General features: G+C 43.8%; 1 protein-coding gene across 1 annotated transcript in view; it reads right to left on the reverse strand.

The window, feature by feature from the left end:
- PIK3C2B (phosphatidylinositol-4-phosphate 3-kinase catalytic subunit type 2 beta) overlaps window positions 1-11,059 on the reverse strand; it is a 77,797-nt gene extending 66,738 nt beyond the window's left edge. The window contains exons 1-2 of the mRNA XM_036756003.1: window positions 10,670-11,059; window positions 7,207-7,318 (exon numbers count right to left, since the gene is read on the reverse strand). The gene's annotated coding sequence lies outside the window, so the exon portion shown is untranslated. The remainder of the gene's footprint in view (window positions 1-7,206; window positions 7,319-10,669) is intronic.
- Window positions 11,060-20,541: the final 9,482 nt, after the last annotated feature.

Genomic DNA, 20,541 nt, shown 5'->3' on the forward strand with positions numbered 1-20,541 from the left:
AGGGGCCAAGGAACCCAAGCAGAAAATGGCCGAGCCATCCATCCGTGGGAACACTCTGCTGGCCATAGCCCTGCCCCCACTCCCCACTCCCAGCCTGGGCCAGAAGCACCCCTGACTTTATTGCCTCAGCCTCTCTCTTTTCAAGGCCAGAGAGTCCCCTGGGGAAACACATACACACACACACACACACACAAACACACACACACACTCTGACTCTTCACCTATTCTTCTAAGAGAGGAGGAAATAACCCAGGCAGTACAAATGCCACATTCCTGGGAACATAGGCCTTAGCATAAACAGAGCAAAGGGCCCAGGAAAGTCACCAGCATCTGTGAGGAAGGATGAGAAAATGTGGCTTGAGGACCGTGGACTCCTGGGTCTCTCGGCTCTCAGGCTGCAGTTCCGGGCAATCCCCAAACCCTTCCCCTTAAAGGCAGCTAGCTGAGTCCCTTGAGGGGAGCTAGGATGTGAAGCAGCCACCCAAAGGGGAGGCCTGATCCCTTGGCTCTGCGATTCCTTCTCAGCACCCTGGGAGTTGGGCCAAATGAAGGGAGAGGAAACTCAAAGATAGAGGCCAGAGAGACAGGAGGCTGGGCTAGCTACACACAGTTCTGCACAGGATAAATGCCCAATCCCCAGTGCAGGCTCTAGGCAAGACTCTGGAGTCTCCCGAGTTTACTTTGCAGAGCCCCACCCCTTCTCTCTTTGCCCTCCCCTCCCATAAAAGATCACAGTTCTGACGAACTAGAAGGAACTTTAGAGATCGCTGCCTCACCCAACCTCCTTATTTTATAGATCCTCAGGAGAAGTGGGACCTGGGAAGGAGAGTGGTCCAGCACGTAGTCAATCAGCAAGTCAGTCAATAAACATTTATAAAGCACCTGCTATGTGTGAAGTGCTGGGGATACAAAGTATGTAGTAGATGCTTAACAAATGTTTGTTTCATTGAAACAATGTACCCATTGAGGTAAGAAACATTTCCAGAACACTTTGAAGTTCACAAGTGGCTTTTCTTATAGCAACTCTGTGAAACAGGTAGCGTATATATTATTATTCCCCTTTTAGGGATGAGGAAGCTAAGACCCAGAAAGAAGTGACTTGAACAAGGTCACAAGTTTACCGGCAGAAGTAGAACTCATAGTATAAACAACACATTACCTCTCCCAGAGGTATTTAAATTTTAACAGAAAAGCCAGGAGAGGGAAATATTTGATCCAAAGGAATAAATCTCTAATGGTGAGAATTTTAGGTGTCATCAAGGGAAGTACTGAAAGGTAGGCTTCAGAGACTCCAAAAGCCACACCCACATACCTTTAAGAGCAATCTTGCCAGATCTATCACGCCACCCAGTATTTACAGTTCCGGGAGGCCGAAGAGAGAATGTAGCAGCCTTCTCCCTCCCCTTTTCCTTCCTAGGCCACTCCCAATTACAGCCACAGGCCAGATCTTGGGTTCAGTGCCTTCAGGGAGCTCTATAGGAATGCCTGAGGAGGGTGGGGAGGAGAGGACTCCAGACTCTGAAGCTCACACATCCCAGAGACAGCAGGTTCCTTTAAGATGTTCCTGCTGTGATTTGGGGTCCTGGCCTTGGTACAATTCTTAGCCCAGACTGGCTCTTGCTTGCACCCATGAACCAGACCACACAGCTCCCCAAGACGGAGCCTCCACTTTTCCTGCTACCCTTGCTGAAAGGATTTCCTGCCCTAGGGTCAGTCCAGGACAGGCTGAAAAATCCAGAAACGAGCAAAGAATCCGCTCTCATTCCTGGCCCCGGATTTCAGCATAACTCTGACCCCTCCACCCTACCTCTGAGGACAGAAAGAATCAGGGCCCTTCCTATGTTCTTAATGGGGCCACACCAAACTCCACTGTCTACCTCTGAGGCCTCAAAAGTAAAGCCTAGATATGGTGGAAAGGCCAGTAGGTAGCAGGCTGAGCAGCCCCAGAACCGAAGGATCACAATGGAGGTGATAGAGATGAGATAGAGAAAAGGGCACTGGGCTTGGAAGTAGGATACCTGGGTTTGATTCCTTCCTAAGTGTTTGTATCTTCAAATGGAGGTTCCTTGAGGGCAGGGACCAAGCCCCCATTTATCTCCTTTCCAATATAGGGAAGACTACACCCTGCGAATATTCATTCTATCAGTTGTACTGAGAGTGCAATAGCTTCAGGCTTAGGGACCCTTCCTACTAGCCATGACCCAGGCTCTTCTTGATTGGGTTCATAATGCTCTCTCCCCTTTGGGGTTGGCAGCCAGCGGGCGTGGACTGAAAACACCAGTTAGCACTGTGTAGGAGAGAGTTTAAAAGTACAGAGGTGTGACTGTTTATAGTCACAAACAAGATCATTGGTTGGAACCACATTAAAAAAAAGCATTAAAGTTCCATTACATTAATGCCTTCCAGAGGGTATGCCAAGACAAGACATCACCCTGTGATGTCATCGGTCCTCTTCGAAAACGAAGGACCAACAAAAACAACAACCTTTATCACAACTCCATGTGCAGGGGCAAGGACAACTTACCTTGTCTGTGGGGAAGAACCCACAGAAATGGAGAATTACTGTTCCTGTCATGGCCACTCTTGCTCAAATTCATGTAGTGCTCCGCCCAGGGTTTACAAAATGTTTTCCTCATAACCCAAGAGGTAGTACATCAGTCAGTCAACCAACATTAATCAAGCAGCTATTATGTGCCAGCGCCAAGGTAGAGAATGAAAGTCTTTCCTTATCCACATTCCTTTGCCAGTCATCTTCCTAAAGTACAACTTGAAATGTGGCACTTTCCCACTCATCAGGTTAAGACTCCAAGTGACTTTCCCAAGGTCACACAGCTGCCAACAACTGGACCCAGGATTTGAACCTGGCTCCCCTAGCTCCAAGTCTAGTGTCTCTTCCACAATACCACAATGTCTCTAGAACCGAAAGCCTCTTGCTTCAGAATATTAAAGCTGGAAGGATTCTAGATTCAGAGCTGTTAGAAGTTGCCTAGTCTACAGAGCTGCCTGGCTTCACACAGCTACTAAAGGACAGAACCAGAATAGAACCCAAGGTAACCAACTTCCAGCTCTTCTCCTTTCAAGGCAGGACTAAACAAACCTAATTTTTTTTTGTATTCTTAAAGATCTCCCAGGGTTCATGCTTCAACAACCTTAGTAGCAGCTGTGTAGTGGAAAGAAATACTGGATTGGTAAGCAGAAAACCCTAGTTCTTGTTGATGAGCTAGTGCTGCTTCTAAAATTTAGTAGCTGAGTAACCTTGGGCCAGTCATCTCACCTCTCTCAGCTTTGGCTTTGTCATCCATTAAACAGGAATAATATTACAAAGATGTGAGGGAGGAGGGAAATATATGTATATACATATGCACAGAGAAACACACATACTCCTAATATATTATATAATCTAGAATGTTTTATATATTGTATATGTTACCTATAATGTATATATTTCACATGCACTTATATACATGACATATAATGTATATATTTCACACATATTTATAACATAGGTGTATGATATGTAATGTATATTTTCCACACATGTATTTATAAAATCTGTGCACAGTGTATATAATATACATTATATACAATATATTTCATACATATTTATAATGTGTATATGTTACATATAATGTCTATATTTCACACATATTTATAACACCTGTATGTTATATATAATGTATGTTTCACACATATTTATAAGACACATGAACATGGTATATAATGTATATATTTCACATACACATTCATATCACATGTGCACATCATATATAATTTGTATATTTCACATATATGTGTATGTCACATGTGCACATCACATATGATATAGCATATGCAATATATCCCACATGTGTTTATAACATGTACATGTCACACCTAATGGTTATATTTCATACATATGACACACGTGTGAGTCATGTACATGTTTCACACATACTTATAGCATGTGAACATTGTATGTGGTGTATGTATTTTGCATATATGTTTATAACATATGGATATGATGTTATAATGTTATATTTCACATTTTTGTGAATTGCTAAGCACTACATAAATGTCACTTATTATTATTCTGGCCTTCATAGCTCTTAAATTAGTCACCTATTTAACACGCCCACTGCCACTAACCTAATTTAAGCCCTCACTGACTCTTGGTTAAGCAATGGTAATGGCTTCTACCAGGTTTCCCTGCCCATCCTACACACCAATGTGCCAGAACAGCCTTCCTAAAGTAAGCTTCAAATGTGTCACTCCCTTCCCTACTTAACAACTTTTAATAGTTCTTTAATTTGCTCAGAATTTAGTCCAGATGTCTTAGCCTGGCATTCAAGGTCCTCCACCATCTGAATGCAATCTATCTTTCCAACTTCATCTCATACTGTTTCCTCTATGTTCTAGCCAAATCGAATTATTTGCCCACCCCGAAAAATACCCTATTTTCCTACCTCCATGCCTTTATTCATGTTGTTCCTTCTGCCTGAAATGCCTTCCAATGATCATCTTCACCTGGTAAAAACCTATCCATCCTCATAGGATTAAGAACTGAAAGTGACCTTTGTGATCCAATGGTCCACTCCCTTATTAACAGATGAGGGAACTGAGATGAGGAAAGGTTAGGTTAACTGGCTGATCCAACATCCCCTTGGTAGCATAGCCAGGAGGAGAGTCCAGATCGCCTGAGTCTGAAGCCAGTATTCTTTCTATTATTCCACCCTTGAGCATGAGCTCAATGTCACCTTCTCCATGGAGCCCTCCCTGATCCTCCCACTTAGATGTGAGCACCTTAAATGATATTGCAGTTTAAAAAAAAAAGTAGTGCAGTGGATAGAGTGCTAGGACTGGAACCAGGAAGACTAGAGTTCAAAACTGGCCTCGGACACTTATTAGCTGTGTGACTCTGGGCAAGTCACTTAACCTCTGTTTGCCTCAGTTTCCTCATCTATAAAACGGAAATAATACTAGCATATACCCTTCAAGGTTGTTGTAAGGATCAAACAAGATTTGTAATAACTGCAATATTAAATTATAATACAAAATAATTATAAACACTTAGTGTCTGGAACTTAGTAAGTGGCATATAAATATTAACTATCATCATCATCATCATGATGGTCATTATTATTTCTGAATCACTAAGATCTTTTGGTTTGCTCCTCTCCTATAGCACTTGGGCATTCTGCCTTACAATAGTGATTGGTTCACATCTCCTTTCCTACATTACAGGCATCTTGAGGGCAGAACTTACCATCCCCCACCACACCTGGCACAAAGAAAGTGTTTAACAAATATTTAATGGATTGGTGTACATTAACCCTCACTATCACTGAGTTCTTCCTCATGTCTACCGCAAGTCTTGTAATACTATAATTTAAATGTTGGTTAGTTTTCCTAAATTATTTTTAATCTCTTTTTAAAAACTTATCTGTTATAAGGGATGGTTGTCTGAGAAGAGAAGGAGGGAGTGATACAGTGAGAAATATAGATGATATAAAGACAAAAGATATCAATAAAACTTAGTTTTTAAAAACAGGCCTTTTAGGACTGCTTCCATTTCAAACATGTCCCCTGGAAATTAAATTGTCTTTAAATGTAACACCCAGTATTTCAGGCACAGATCGGCCAAAAGAATAGTGGGCATGGCTCTTACAATCTGGATTCACCTTTGACCTCTGCCCCTAACTGTGTGACTTTGAGCAAGCCACACCACTTTTCTGGGCCTCAGAATCCTCATCTATAAAATGGATGAACTTGATTCTGCGCCACACAGACATTTAGCATAATGCCTGGTACACAGTAGGCAATTAATGTTTAGTGGTAGACTACTGATTGACAAGCCCCTTTATCCCCCTGCAGTCTCTGTCTCAGATTCAGAACCTGGATTATCACCCCCTCTTCTCTTCTCTCGACCCAGATTCATAAGGCCAATGTGGATTATGATGCGGAGGTCACTCCCTTCCCCCTTCCATTTCATCTGTTGCAATCATCTGCCCATCCCTCTCTCTGACCTTGCAGAGTCCATGGTTGTGGAGATATAGTAGGGTACCAGACATAGCCAGAATGCAGAGAGGCTTCCCTTTCTCCAAAGGCTATCCCAGGGGTCGTAGGAGAGGAATGAAGAAGTCTTGATGGGAGATGACTCCACCAACCAAAGCCCCCCATCCTCCAATCCTATTGATCCTAGCACAGCTAGGCAAGGTGAACTACAAGGCAGCCCCATGGGCTGAGCAACTGCCCTGTAGTGAGGGTCATGGGAATAACCCAGGAGTGCAGAGGCTTGTAGGTGGCTTACAACCTACCCAACCAGTGAATCACAGAGGTCACAGGTTCAAGAACAAATGCTATGGAATGGAAGGCCAACCACAGCCCAGTCTATAATTATCAAAGAGGAACAGGGTAATGCAATTGATACAGACTTTGTGGAGAAGGTGAATGTTGAGCCACGCTGAAGCAGAGGGACATGGATTCATGAAGGACCAAGGACATGGAGGAGTGACAAAGTGAAAGAGGTAAATGATTCTGCTCTCCTTTTAAAATGAGTGGAGAACAGGTGGCTGAGTCCCCTTGGGCCTGAGGGAGATGCCCTTTTCTGTAGAGAGAGAACTCCTGGAAAGAAGAAATGGACATCCAGAAGCCCCAACCTGTGTCTTGCTTCTTCTCCAATATGGCTTTTGGATGTGTTGTCGCTTCTCCCTCCTGTGCTAGTCCTCTGTTCTTACAACCCTTAAGGTTTATTGCTTTCTCAGTCACCTGAGTCCGCTAGACTTGGAGTCAGGAAGATGTAGATTTGATTGTGTAACCCTGGCCATGCCATTTTACTTCTCTTGTCAATAGTTTCCCCATCTACAAAATGGGAATAATAGAACCTCAACCCTCACAGGTTTGTTGTGAGGATCAAATATGATAATATATGTGGCAAACTATATAAATGTCAGTTATTATCATTATTATTATTATTTTGGGAAAGTAGATCCTTAGTTTCTACAGGGAGAAAACATTTCCCAGGGAGATCATCTGAGGTGCTGAGAGACCCAAGTCGCCTGCTCCTTGTCAACATAGACAAGTCTCAAGGATTTGTACTTTTCATTAGCCAACACAATTTATAACCCACTCTCAATTGTTCAGGGTCCCTAGTAATAGAGGAAATGTTTAAATAATCCCCAGACCTTATTTTAAAAGTCCACTCCACCACTCCCCAACCAAATCTCTTACCAGAGCTGCTCAGAAGAGGTGAAATGCTTTGATTTTAATTTCTCCTCCTCTCCTTGCACTTCAGGGCAGGGAAGCCAAGGACTTCATTGATTCACCCGAAGGCTATCTGTTCCTGAATAATAGACAATTAGCCATTTTAGGATGTCTACCCAGAACTACGATGCTGAGTACAGTATAAATCAAATTTACCAGGTATTGTTTCTGATCCTGAGCTTACCATTCTTGGTTCATCCCATTAAATACAAACGATTTCGGAGTCCTTGCCTTCCTTCAAGGCTTCTCACTGGGGCCACCTCCTCCTTGAGGCCTTCCCTGATATCCCCAGTGGTTAACATTCTCCCCTTCCTCAGATTACCGTATGATTATTTATCTGGGTACATGATGTAACGCCTAGTTGAGTAAAAGCTCCTTGAGAGCTGAAAACATTTTGATCTTACTTTCCCAGAACTTAGCAAAGATGTTGGCATGTAGTGAGCGTTCAATAATCCAATAAACATTTATTAAGCACCTGTTATGTGCCAGGCACTGTTCTAAGCACTGAGGATACAACTAATTTCTTTTTTAAAAGTAGGCATGCTTAGTAAACATTTGTTGAACTGATTGAGCTATTAATCTGAGTGGGTGACAGCAGCCCACACCCTATGTGCCTAGTGGATCCTTCAATGGACTTCAAGTCAGGAAGACTTGAGTTCAAATTCTTTCTCAGGCACTTAGTAGAGGTATCTGTAAAATGAGGCTGATGATCAGGGCACTTACCTCACAGGGGTGTTGGGAGGGTGATATGAGATAACAATTGTTAAGTGCTTTGCAAACCCTAAACACCATGTCAATGCTATTTATAAATATAAATTACTATAACCTGTTCTCTCTCTTTCTCTCTTGGGCTTGTGGTGCTCTTCATTCTTTCCCTGGCTCATCTGTCAACCCAGTACTGTCCCTTCAGTAGGTCCCCTCAGTTGTCCAGAGGATGTTAGCCCTTCTGATGTTTCTCACTCTCCAGACATTTGCCTCCAGCCCCCATTAGAAAGTCCATTTTCTACCCCCGGCTTCCATTCTGTCAGTTCCAGATCATTGGGAAGAGATATGGCCAAGGAGTGCCCCTCCAGACCTAGAGTCACCTCTTTCCCTTTGCCCACCCAGCTATCAGAGAGGAATGGCACCAGGCTTTTCCACAACATTACTTCTACTTCTGTTGCATATTCAATATCCCACCGGCTCTGAGCACCAGCCCCTTTCCTCTCCTTTCCCTCCACTTCAAAGGCCTTGCCCAGGTCACCCACAGGATCCTAAATTCAGAGTTGGAAGCAACTTTAGAGGTCATCGGGAACACATTGTAAGATTTAGGGTGGTCCATGCCACTCACAAATCCTGGACTCGGAATATGGGGGGGGTGAGGATGAGACAAGGTTCTATTGAGTTCTCTCTTGCTCCTGGTTCTCCCTCTGTAATTTCTCTTTCCTCGATGGCCCTGCACAGGACTGATGCACTGCAGGTTTCTCCTAGGGAGCCCTTGTCTGCATCAGAGATCTGCAAAGCTCTATGCCAAATAGGGGGGACTTCACTGAATGGACCAAAGGCATATACACGTGAGCGTGTGCCTATATACACGCAATTCTCAGTTTCTCTCCCGCCAAGACAAATAGGAGAATCCATCTAGGCAATGGCAAAGACCAGTCATAGCTAAGGATGATGAGCTCCCATCCAAAGAAGAATGGCAGAGGTATAGCCTTGTCCTGAAGAAGCTGTTCTAGACCCTTGGTAGAATCTGAAGCTACACTTGGCCTTTAGAGGTAATTCCCAGCTGAGGTGTATATACTACAGGCAAACACTGATCTAGATATGAGTAGAGGGCTCAGGCAAAGGCTCAGTCAGACATACACACTCAGCAGCATACCAAGAGTCATAAAAATCAATCTCAGACTCACCTAAGGGCCAAAGGAAAACCAGTGACAGCCCCAGCTTTAGACTCCAGACCAGAAAGAATCCAGAGCTGCAGTCTCTTCAGACTTTGGCCGCCCAGCAAAGCTATAAAATTTGCCTTCATTTAATTTTTCCATGAATATTACCAAGAATGGGAAGGCCAGGTTCCAGAAGGGCTAAATATTTGGAAGGTTTGGTACCTCTTCATTTCCACTTTGTGATCATTGGCTGGAGGTGTGTGTGCAGGGGGGAGGGGGGCAGTATTTTGGGCCCAGTTACCACTTTCCAGGCCTGTTTCTCCTTCTATCACTCCAAGGTCCCACAGAGCAACACGGCAAGACCTTGGTCAAGGGCTGGTCCAGGGTGAAAATTCAATGCAGATTCCCAGAGCTGGCTTAGCCACCTCCTAGCTGGTCAGGGAGTTTAAGGAGGATAGGAAACAGGGGGACAGGGTGGCATCAGGGCCCCAAATCTGGGGTTCTCTCTTGAAAAATATTCTGACACGAGGGGATCATCCCAAAGTACAGAACTCCCAGGGAGAGTTGGGGGAAAAGAAAACAGTCCGGCTAGGGACAATAGAGATTCCATCCCAGGCTGGGCTGGTGGAGAAGTGAAGGGGAATGCAATGAAAGCCCCAAAGTGGGAGGAGGGGGAAGGAGGGGGGAAGCGAAGGAATGAAAAGAGGAAGGTTTCCTCGCAGCAAGGGAGCTCCCTGACCTGGCACCCCGACTGTGTTTGCACAAACTAACCGTGATGCCTTTGGTAACTAACTCTTCCCACATCCAGGGATCCTGCCAAGCCCCCGGTCTCTCTACCCCACCCCACTTCAGCCACGCTTTTCCACTGCTGGCTCTCCACTGCGGTTCCTCCCAAGCACCCAAACCACCCCTAGGAGAAGCTGGAAGGAAGAAGAGCCCGGGCCTGGGAGTGAGCCAAGGGGGCCACTTTCCCATCCAGCCTAGCAACTCGAGCTTATTAGGGCTCTCCGGCTCTCTCCCTTCCACTTGCGCTCTTCCTCCTCTTATTAGAAGGGTGCTGCTACAGCGCCCTTATAAGGCAGAAGCCAGGCTTCACCCTCCCTACCCTCCCCCCAAAAAAAGTAATAAAAATTCTTGTCCTTCCCCGGACTGGACACTGACTTTTCCCCCACTGGGAGAGAAAACAGCCATCCCTCGGGACAGGTTTTTCTATTTGTTTCTCATCTTGTACGCAAACAAAACCTAAAGGTTTGAGTGAGTTCAGTTTGGAGTCAAGGGGTGGGTACTCTGGGGCCAGAGTAGTCACCCCCACCCCCACCCGTCCCCTCCACCTCCTCCAGCACGGCTGGGAGCACGCTCGCCCTACAACCTGCTCGGCCCCACAGGCTCTGCTCTCCTTTCTCCTCCACACAACATCCAAGGCTGAGGCTGCAGTCCAGGAACCTTCCCCATTCCTCCCATTGTTACACCTCCATGTTGGGAAGAGCCCCTGACCGGGTCGGTGCTCCCCACGTCCGTCATTCTCAGATGTGGGGTGGGAGCACCCGCGGCCGGCTGAGGCTTACCTGGGTTGGCTCCGCTGCAAGATCGAACGGGTTCCCGATTGCTTGGTGCGTGTGGTTGGTGGTGTCTCGCTGGGGCTTCGCTGATGTCTCCTCTCCGCAAGCTGTTTCGTGCACAAGCCTCAAGGTGTTTCGAGCCCCAAGCCTTCCTCCCCTCTTCCCTTTTCCAGCCCACGATGTCCATAAACCAACATACAAAGCCGACGAGTCCCTGAAGAAGGGTCCCTGATGCAGTGGGAGAGCCTGCCAAGGGCAAAGTGCTGGACTTGCATGCAGAGAGAGAGAGAGAGAGAGAGAGAGAGAGAGAGAGAGAGACCAAAAAGAGGAGCTCAAGCTTGCTAGCAGAGTACAGCAACCATGGGTAGGACAATAGCAAAAGGAAGAAAAAGGGAATGAGCCATCTCCCGGAAACGAGGGGCACTGCACCAGCAAGTCCAGCTTCAATCTCTCTGAGACCCTTGACAGGCTCCCAGTCTCTTGGCCAGAGCCAAGTCACTGAGCCTGAAGAGAGCTGGAGGGAGGAGCCCAGATCCCACCGCTCTGACCTCTCTCCACCCTCTCCTCCAAGGCCTTCCCATCCAGCCAAGGGGAAGAGGAGGGGAGGAAAGGGAGGAAGGGATGAGATCCTGCTACTGATACCCGGGCAGAAAGCCCAAAATTTCTACTAACTTTTCCCTCCCCAAACTCCATTTATTTGGGACCATAGGAAAGCAAAAAAAAAAAAAAAAAAGTCTTTAGACATGGAGAAAAAGGAAACAATTTTGGGGTGCCCAGATTAAGGAGTGTGGTGTTGCCCAGATGTCTCCCCTTCAGGATTTCCAAGCACTTCTTCACATTCATCTCCTTTATCAACCCAACACTCCTTGCATGTAAAAAGGTTTGTGTGGTTGTGCTCTAGAAGCCTGAGAGATTCAGGGTTAGGAAGAGAAGACAAAACCCCTGGAGAATGGGAAATTCCCAATAAACTCATGGAGAAAGGAAAGGGGAATCCCCAACATGCAGAAAGGCCAAGGAACCATTGTCATTTCGTGTATATTTCATCTTAACTCTATTTTTTTGAGGAAACTTTAAGGAGTTTAGGGTTTTAGGAGTATTTTCCTATATTGGAATATAATGTGCATAGGTATACAGGGTTGCTGTTCTTTCATACACTATGCTCAGATAGATTTAAATGCCCCTTTTATTTCCCCAAAGACCCCCAATTTCTCAGTTTCCCCATTTCCCTTATGCTGCCTCCAGTGGCCCCATGTCCCTGGTCTTCCCCTTCCTTGATTAATTCTTCAGCTATTTACCAAGTACCTACTATGTGTACAACATAAGTGCTGGTGAGACAAAGATGAGTCAGACAGAGTCTCGGTTCTCAAAGAGCCCACGCTCTAGTTTGGAGGAGGGACGTAAACATCATTAATTATAATATATGTTAGAAGGGTTTGTGTGTATAGGATCATACAGCTTGTAGAGGATAAGTGTGAGAGATTAGAGAGGGAGGAAGGGAGAAAGCATTGCTGGCTGGAGGGAATCAGAGAAGGATGTTTTCATGAAGCAAGATACAGGATACCAGGATACAAGATACCAGGAAGGGCTGGAGAGGGGAGAGAATGGAGGAAAGGAGACTAATTAAAATTAAAGGCTATTACAATGGTGCAGCGAGGGGTAAGGGGTAAGGAGGGCCTGAAGCAGGGTGGTGACAGAGAGGGTAGAAAGGAAATTGTTGATGTGAAACATATCTCCCAAGTACTATGGACAAGCCTTGGCAGCTATCTTATGGGGAGTGGGACAGGGGATTGGGAGGGAAAGCGATGAGTCCAAGATGCCTCTGAAGTTTCAGACCAAAGGGGCTAGGAAAATGGTGGTTCCATAAATAGAAATGGGAGGGGGGAAAGTGATTCAGAAAAAAGAAAAGTTTTAGGAGAGAAGTGATGAATCCAGTGCTGGATATGTTATTCCTGAGCTGTCACTGGGAGCACTGGGAGAGGTTAGTGATTGAAATACAGTGGAAGCCACCTGCAAAGAAGTGAGAGCTGAAGACATGGGAATGCATGAGATCCCTTTGGAAAAGATTATAGAAAGAAAAGAAAAGAGGGCTGGGGACAGAACTTGAGGGAGGCTCACACTTAGGGGATGGAAAGAAGAAGAGAAACTAAAGGACTCAGAAAGGAACCCTCAGAGTGATCCATCAATGAGTCAGTCAACAGGCATTTATTAAGTGTTTACTATGTGCCAGACACTGTGTGAAGTGCTAGCGATACAAAGGAAGGCAAAAACAAGATGCTTACATTCTAATGGTGGAGATAACATATAATTAACTAGATATATACAAGCTATACACAGACTAGATGAAGGGAACCAGAAACGGGAAGGAGTTAGCAGCTGGAAGAACTGGGAAAGACCTCCTATCGAAGGTAAGAAGATTTGAGTTGAGTCTTGAAGAAGCCAGGGAACTAAGAGGTGGAGGGGAAGAGAGACAACATGCCAAGCCTAGGTAATAGCTGGTACGAAAGCATGGAGATGGGAAATGAGAGATGGAAGTCATGTTCAGAGAACTGCAAGTGGGGCCAACAGCTTGGGAGGAACAGAGGGAGGAAAGAGACAGTCTCCTCCTAAGCCCTCGAAGTAACAAATTTGCCCAATTCACAGGGCAACATCCTGCTGCCTCTCCGTGAAGACCTGGTACCAACAATAGAGCTTGGCCTTGGACTCCAAAATAGAGCGTGGGCCTTGGACTCAGAAAGATCTCAGTTTTGATCCTGCCTCAGATTTTTATTAGTTTCCTCAACTATAAAATGGAATAATAACTTACCTCCCAAGGTTGTTGTGAAGATTAAATAAGTCAACACATATAAGTGCTTTGCCAACCTTATAACTCTATAGAAATGCTGACTATAAATAACAAATGGGGGTAACCAGCCATTGGAATCAATAGTTACTTGTTCTTCCTCTATTGTGCAAAGAAATCTTTTCACCTTGGATGCTCGCTTCATTCCGGGACTTTTCTCGATGGAAGTACCCTCCACCCCTGAGGCCTCTCCTCTAGCTGTTTCCTCCAGAATCTCCATTTTAAGGAGAATGCCCAGCCTAATCTTGTCTTCTTTCCTCTCCGGGCTTTACTCCGGAGACTCTGGACTTTCTCTGCTATGCCCATGCCTGTGACCCACCCTCTCCTTTTCAGCTTCCATTTACGTGTTGTCTGGAGGGGACTGTCTTTCTGCATATATTTGTATTCTCAGCTCTTAGCCCAAAGCTTGACAAGTAGTAAAGGCTCTCATCGATGCTTGTTGATTTGACTATGAAAGAATAGAGTTAGGATGATAGCTTAAAGGGGTAACAGAAGGAAGGGGAGATTTTTTTTAAAGGATAAGAAAAGAGTATGTTGGTGGGAAGAAGGGAAGAGGTTAACCATAGGGAAATTGGGGGTGACCAATGTGTAAGGTGCTAGAGAAGGGAACTCAAAAGTGACCAATGACATAAATAGAGGGCTATGCCTTGGCACGAAGAGGTGTGTTTCATCCTGTGAGACTGGAGTAAAAGAGAAGTAAACATTCAAAGACAGAGGAGTTTGGGGGTATGAAGGCAGAAGCTCACAGCCTTAATCTTCCTTGTAAAAAGAGGAGGTAAGGTTATTTGCTATGATAGGTGGATGGAAGAGGTGTTAGAGGAGCTTGAGAACCAAGGAACATCTCCTGAGGGAAATGGCTTGGGAGTCAATAAGAAATTAATAAAAGGAGTGACTGGAAGTTGGAAGAACCCAATTAAAGCCTAAGAGGCATGAATTTCCAGTGGGCCTAGTTAGCATGGTTCTGTGACTTCCTTCAATAAGACTAGGTGGTTTGGGAATAAAATAATGGTAAAACAAAAATCATAACTAGCATTTATAAAATGCTTTAAAGTGTGCAAAGCTTTTTACCTCTTTTTGTACTCACAACAACCCTAGGAGGTAAGTATTGTTATTATTTTCATTTTACAGGTGAGGAAACTGAGGCAGACAACGGTTAAGTGATTTTCCTCCAGGTCACACAGCTAGGCTGAGGCAGTTCTTGACTCTAGGTCCAGACTTTTATCCACTGTGCCACTGAAAGCAGAAGATATGATTGGGGGGATGACCCAGGATTGAGGATTATTAGCAGGACAGGGAAGCAAGGTAGTCAAGGGAATCAAGGGTGGAGCCATGAGTGTTTGATAGGGTTTACCATTTGGTTCGCACTATAAAGGGAGGTAAGAAAGGCCAGATCATGAATGAGGAATTGGGAGAACAGTATATGGGCCTGAGTGACCAGAGATCACCATGGGGGCAAAGAGCTAATTTTAGGAAGAGTAAGGCTGTGGGAGAGGTGGAAAGACAGGATGTTAACATCCTGCAGGGTCCTAACTCAAAGAGGTAACTAATGGTGAGAATTTCAGGCACCCATTTCAGGCAGCCATTGCAGGAGGTATTTTGGGCTAGGTGGATTTTTCCTGGTGCTCCTCCAAGCAGACTGTGCAAGAAGCCACTTAATCTGCCTGCTTCTCATGGTAACTGCCCCCAAGCCTCTGAATCAGAAAGGGGCATCTAAGAAAAACATTTAACCCAGAGAAAGGCATTGTGGTAGAGTGGGAAAAACCTGAGACCATGAAGTCCAAACCTCTCATCTTACAAAGGAGAAAACTCAGGTCCAGAGAAAGTGAAGAGATCTGCCTAATATCACACAAATAGTAATTAGCAAAGCTAGGGTTCAAATCCAAGCCTTCTGACTCTAAATCTAGTGTTCTTTCCCAATCCCTCATAATGCTAGTACCTTCTCTTTCTGTTGATTATTTCCTATTTATCTTGTATATAGCTTGTTTATACATATTTTTTGCTTGCATGTGGTAGCCCCCATTAGATTGTAAGATCCTTGAAGGAAGGGATTGTCTTTTGGCTTTCTTCATATCCTCAGGGTTTAGCACAGTGCCAGGCACATAGTAGTTACTTAATAAATGCTTATTGACATTTACAGACTGATTTTCTGGTTCTGTTACTTAGAATATTACCTACCTCTCTGCCCTTTAGTTTCTTCACCTGTAAAGTAAGGATTTGAAAAAATGACACTACTCATCTCTCAAAGGTCTTTGTGAAAAAAATACTGCGCTAAAGACAATGCTATTCTAAAGGCTGTTATAAGCCCTTCTGGGAAGAGGGATGAATGGGAAGTCACAGAATCTAGGTTCAAATTCTGGTCTTAGCACTTACTACCTACATAACTCTGAGCAAGTTTCTTAGTCCTCTCTAGATCTCAGTTTCTCCATTTGTAAAATGAAGGGGTTCTTCTAAGCATGATCCTAGGAATCCACATTTTACAGATTTCAGAATCTTTTTAGTTCAACCTGCCCCCTAGTGGTAAACTGCCATTCATACACCTTTGTGAAGTGAACCCTCAAGGACTCACCATTTGGAATTCATTTTCGTTGAGCTCAACATTTAGCAAGTGTCCAAGGCATAGCTCAAGCAGAAGTCAGTTACTGTATATGTCCCCGCCTTTGTAGAGAACATGACACAGATTAAGATAACTATAATACGAAATGATGCAAGATGAGAATTTCAGAGGGGCATAAGGCAAAATGAGGTCTTGAGGGAGACGAAGGGCATTCCAGAAGGGAAGGCTTTCCTGGAAGAGGGAATATTTGAATTGAGCTTTGAGAAGAGGCAGGCTTTGAGCTGGGTGTGAATTCTAAATGTCAAAAGGAGGCAAGGGAACTCTGCAAGTATGGAGAAAAGCTTGAGCCAAGACAGGGAAGGGAATGGAGGACAGGGAAATGCAGAGCTTTTTCTGAAAATAGAGAACAAGACAGTTAGTTCATAGGCTAAATGGAGAGGAGCATATGAAATAACAGTTGAGTGAATAGGGTTCTACCAAATGGTGGAGATCTTTGAGGGCTAGGCAAAGAACATGAACTTGATTTGCTAGAGCTAGACCTAGTTTTTTGTTTGTTTGTTTATTGGTCCACCCCATGCAAAGTTCCTAACACCTAAATGGCCACAAAGGCAACAAATTGAAGATTTGGGGGCAGAGTGAGATCACTCTATCTATGCATGAGGAAGGTTAGTTTAGCGATGGCAGGAAGGCTGAACTGCAGTCACACGTATCATTCTATCCTACATCTCTCTTTTCCTGGATACTATCCCTCCAGCCCTAGCTTCTTGCAAATATGATGGTGTCAAGGACTTGAGCAGAGAGCTTCAGCAGCTGAGGCTCCTAAGGAGTAGGGGCTGCAAGGTCATGTCTCCGTAATGGCTGTTCCTCTGGATGATGGCTGGGAGTATAGGGGAGGTGTGGATGAGAGGAGCTGGAACCCCCTGGGTTTCCCCTACTAGAGTCTAAACCCCTATGGACAGCCAACGTGGCAATTTCTTGGTGATACAGCCACATCTGCTGAAGACCCAGAAAAGAAAGCCCTTGTCACCAATGTCCTTGGCACTGTCAAAACTGATACGATTTTATCAGTGGACATGATGTTAAAGGAGAGGATTTAAAATCTGCTTTGCATTAGGACCTTTCCATCTGACCTGCATCTAAAACCCTGCATGTGTGTTGTGTCCTCCATTAGAATGTGAACACCTTGAAAGCAGGGACTGCCATACTTTTCCACCTGGATCATCAATGCTTAGGACAGTGCTTTGCACATAGTATGAACTTCAATGCTTCATTCATTCATTCACTCATTCGCATCATTTAAAAGCTCTGAACAAAGCTAACAGAAGAATTGCGAACTGTTAAAAGCCATGTGAAAAATTGTTCCAAATCACTAATAACAAGAAAAGTGTAAATAAAAAAAACTTTGAGGCTTTACCCCACACTCAGCAAATTGCCAAAGATGAGAATGATGGGAATAATCAGTGTTGGAAGGATTATGGAAAAGATAGGTACCTTAATACACCATTGTTGGAACTCCAGATTAATCAACTGCTCTAGAAAGCGATTGGAATTATGCGGAGAAAGTAACTAAACTATCTATACCTTTTGACCCATAGATCACACTGTTGGGTATCCCTAAGGAGCCTAAAAACAGAAAGATCTGAATATACCATGAGGTATTCGTGACAGCATTTTTATAGTAGAAAAGAAATGAAAATAAAGTATGTGTCCATTGACTGGGGAATAGTTGAACAAGTTGTGGTTATGAATATAATGAAATGTTACTGCTCCATAAGAAATTATGATATTGCAAAATAAAATAAGCATAACTAGGAAAAACATATACACATTTAAAAATAATAAACATATAAATATAATAAATATTTTTTAAAATATACATTATAAGAAATATATTAATATATTTTAACACAATAGAAAGATATATATTTTAAATATCTACATATGTAATGACAACAAGGTAAACTGAAAGAAAAATAACAAAAAAGAAACTAAATGTTGTGTCATTATAATGCTCAAGCTTAGCCCTAGAAAAAAGATGAAACCTTCCTTTGCAGAAGTGGGGGGTTAGGAATATGCAACATTACCTATACTGTCAAACTTGCTTGATTTATTGGCTATTTTTTGTTCTTTGTTATTTAATGGGGGTCTGGCACAGGCATAGACCACCTGAGAGAGTAAGTGTCTCTCCACTTGAAAAACCCAGAAAGCTTACTTCTTGGAGAATTGTGATGATGTGCATTAGGAGTGGGCTTTTTTTTAAGCCCCAGTGGGAGGTCTAAAGTCTCCTTCTCATTTCTGTTCTCTTTTTCCTCATGGTTTCAATCTTAGGAAGCTACAAGAACTAGACCCTGTGGGTCTCCGGGAGACCATCCAGTGGGTTCCTAGTTGTCCTCTATCAGATCTCATCCTCCTCAGAAGAGAGTTCTTCACTTTAGGTCCACCAACCCCCCATTAACTATACCTCAGCCTTCACTGAATGGTCCCTAAAAACCAAGATATCTTGTACTGGCCGTGTGCCCTTCCCCAAGTCAACCACAACATGAGTCATGAAGCCATCTCATCTTGTCCCTGCTACACCGAGTGGTAGGGAAGTCTGGCTTTAGCATTCTGTTACCTTCAGGTTAGATTTTGGGATAAAATAAGGCACATGTAAGTCATTGAACAATGAACAAAAAGATTACTTTGACCTAACAGCAAGGCTGTGCAACAAGGGTACGATGGCATTTAGTTTCTATTGATGTAACCCACCTTCTCTCCATATTAAAACATGTCTGGTCAGCGGGGCAGAGTATAGTGAACCGTGTAGGCTTCAGATACCCAACAAGTTGGAGGGGCCCCAGTTCTACCTGAATGGGGCTCTTTAATGCCCTTAGGTGACCAGGAAGCTACATCACGGTAGGCAGGGGCCAATCAGTTCCCAGGGACAGTTGTGTTGTCTTTTAGGGAAAACCAGTTCTTGTTGTGAGGAAATAGGGAGTTAGGACTGGGAACCTAGTCTTATCACAACATATAAGTAAAGTATCTTGGTGAGAAAGAGTGGAACATACATAGACATTCTACAACTAGGTGAGGTGGTAGATAATGAGCTGGGCTTGGAGTCAGGAAGACCTAAATTCAAATCCAACATCAAACATGTATTAGCTGTGTGACCCTGGGCAAGTCACTTAACTGCTGTCTGCCTCAGTTTCCTCAATTGTAAAAAAAAATGGGGATAATAATAGCAGCTCCCTCCCAGAGTTGTTGTGAAGATCAAATATAAGATAATATTTGTAAAGTACTTGGCACGATTCCTGTTACATAGGAGGCCCCATATAAATGTGGTCATTATTATTATTAACAAATTCTGCACATTGAAGAAGCTCTTTGTGGGCACTTTTAAAAATATCCTTAAATATGCTTTAAAATTTTTCAAAAAGGCCTGTCATATTCAATTGAATTCTCTTTGCACCCAATCTTTTTTTTTTTTTGTTAGCTTGAGTGACTTCTTAGTTCAACAGCATCTGAGATATCCAGGAGTCAGAGTCCAGTCTGGGTTTTGCCTATCTGGTATAACATACCTTTGGGAGTGACCTTCAGGAGCCCATGCCAGTGTTAGCAGAGATATGAGTTTATTCAGTAGTAGTCCCACGTGTGGACATGAACTTGGTTCATGTGGGACCATTGCTTATGTAGAAACTGAGCTATGTGTTTGAACCTATTTCCCTTGGTCTATTGAGTGTACAGAGTATGGATTATGCCCCTAAGGATTTGTTTGTTCTTGCTGTACCTTTGAAGTAAATATTCCTTTGTAAATGTTATTTGATCTTAAGTAATTAAATGGAATTGGGGGGGGGGCTAGTCGTTGATCCTCCACAAATAATCAAACAAAGCTATGGTAGCTGGAACTTATGGCAGTAACCCTTCAGGGTACCCTGGAACCCTGAGAGGGATTATAGACTGCCTGGCTCTGGGAGAGAGGCCAGAGTACTCATGCTACAATAACAAGAGATGACTATCTGGGTAGCCATAGGAGAAAGATACATTTGAAAAATGAGGGTGATATAAAAATGAAAGTTACCAATAATTTCTTTAATGTAAAGGGCATAAGCAGTATCATACATCGCCCAGGCAACTCATGCTGTTATTGATGACATCTGAGCTAAAACTCTTCTTTTCCTCTGATGCCTCTGTTAGCTGTTTCCCCAAAGTGCTGCTGATGTCAATGGCTGGGCTGTACGTGGGTCAGGAGTTGCTGATACCTCTGGAGAAGAGGTAGAAGAATAAACTATTACCTTTTCTACTCTTGTAGGATTGTCCTCTCTTTGAGATATTTTGAAAATCTATCCCTTAGAGGGTTTAGAATTGGGTCACTTCCAACATGGAATTCTTCTCTTTCTGACCGTGTCTAAAGATAAGCAGCTAGTGCTGTTTCCAAAATATATTATATCAGATACTGAGGCAACAGCATGTTGGTGTCCTGCTTCCGTTATTGTCACCTACAAAATC

The sequence above is a fragment of the Trichosurus vulpecula genome, chromosome 4 (genome assembly GCF_011100635.1).
Source record: "Trichosurus vulpecula isolate mTriVul1 chromosome 4, mTriVul1.pri, whole genome shotgun sequence".
NCBI classification, from domain to species: domain Eukaryota; kingdom Metazoa; phylum Chordata; class Mammalia; order Diprotodontia; family Phalangeridae; genus Trichosurus; species Trichosurus vulpecula.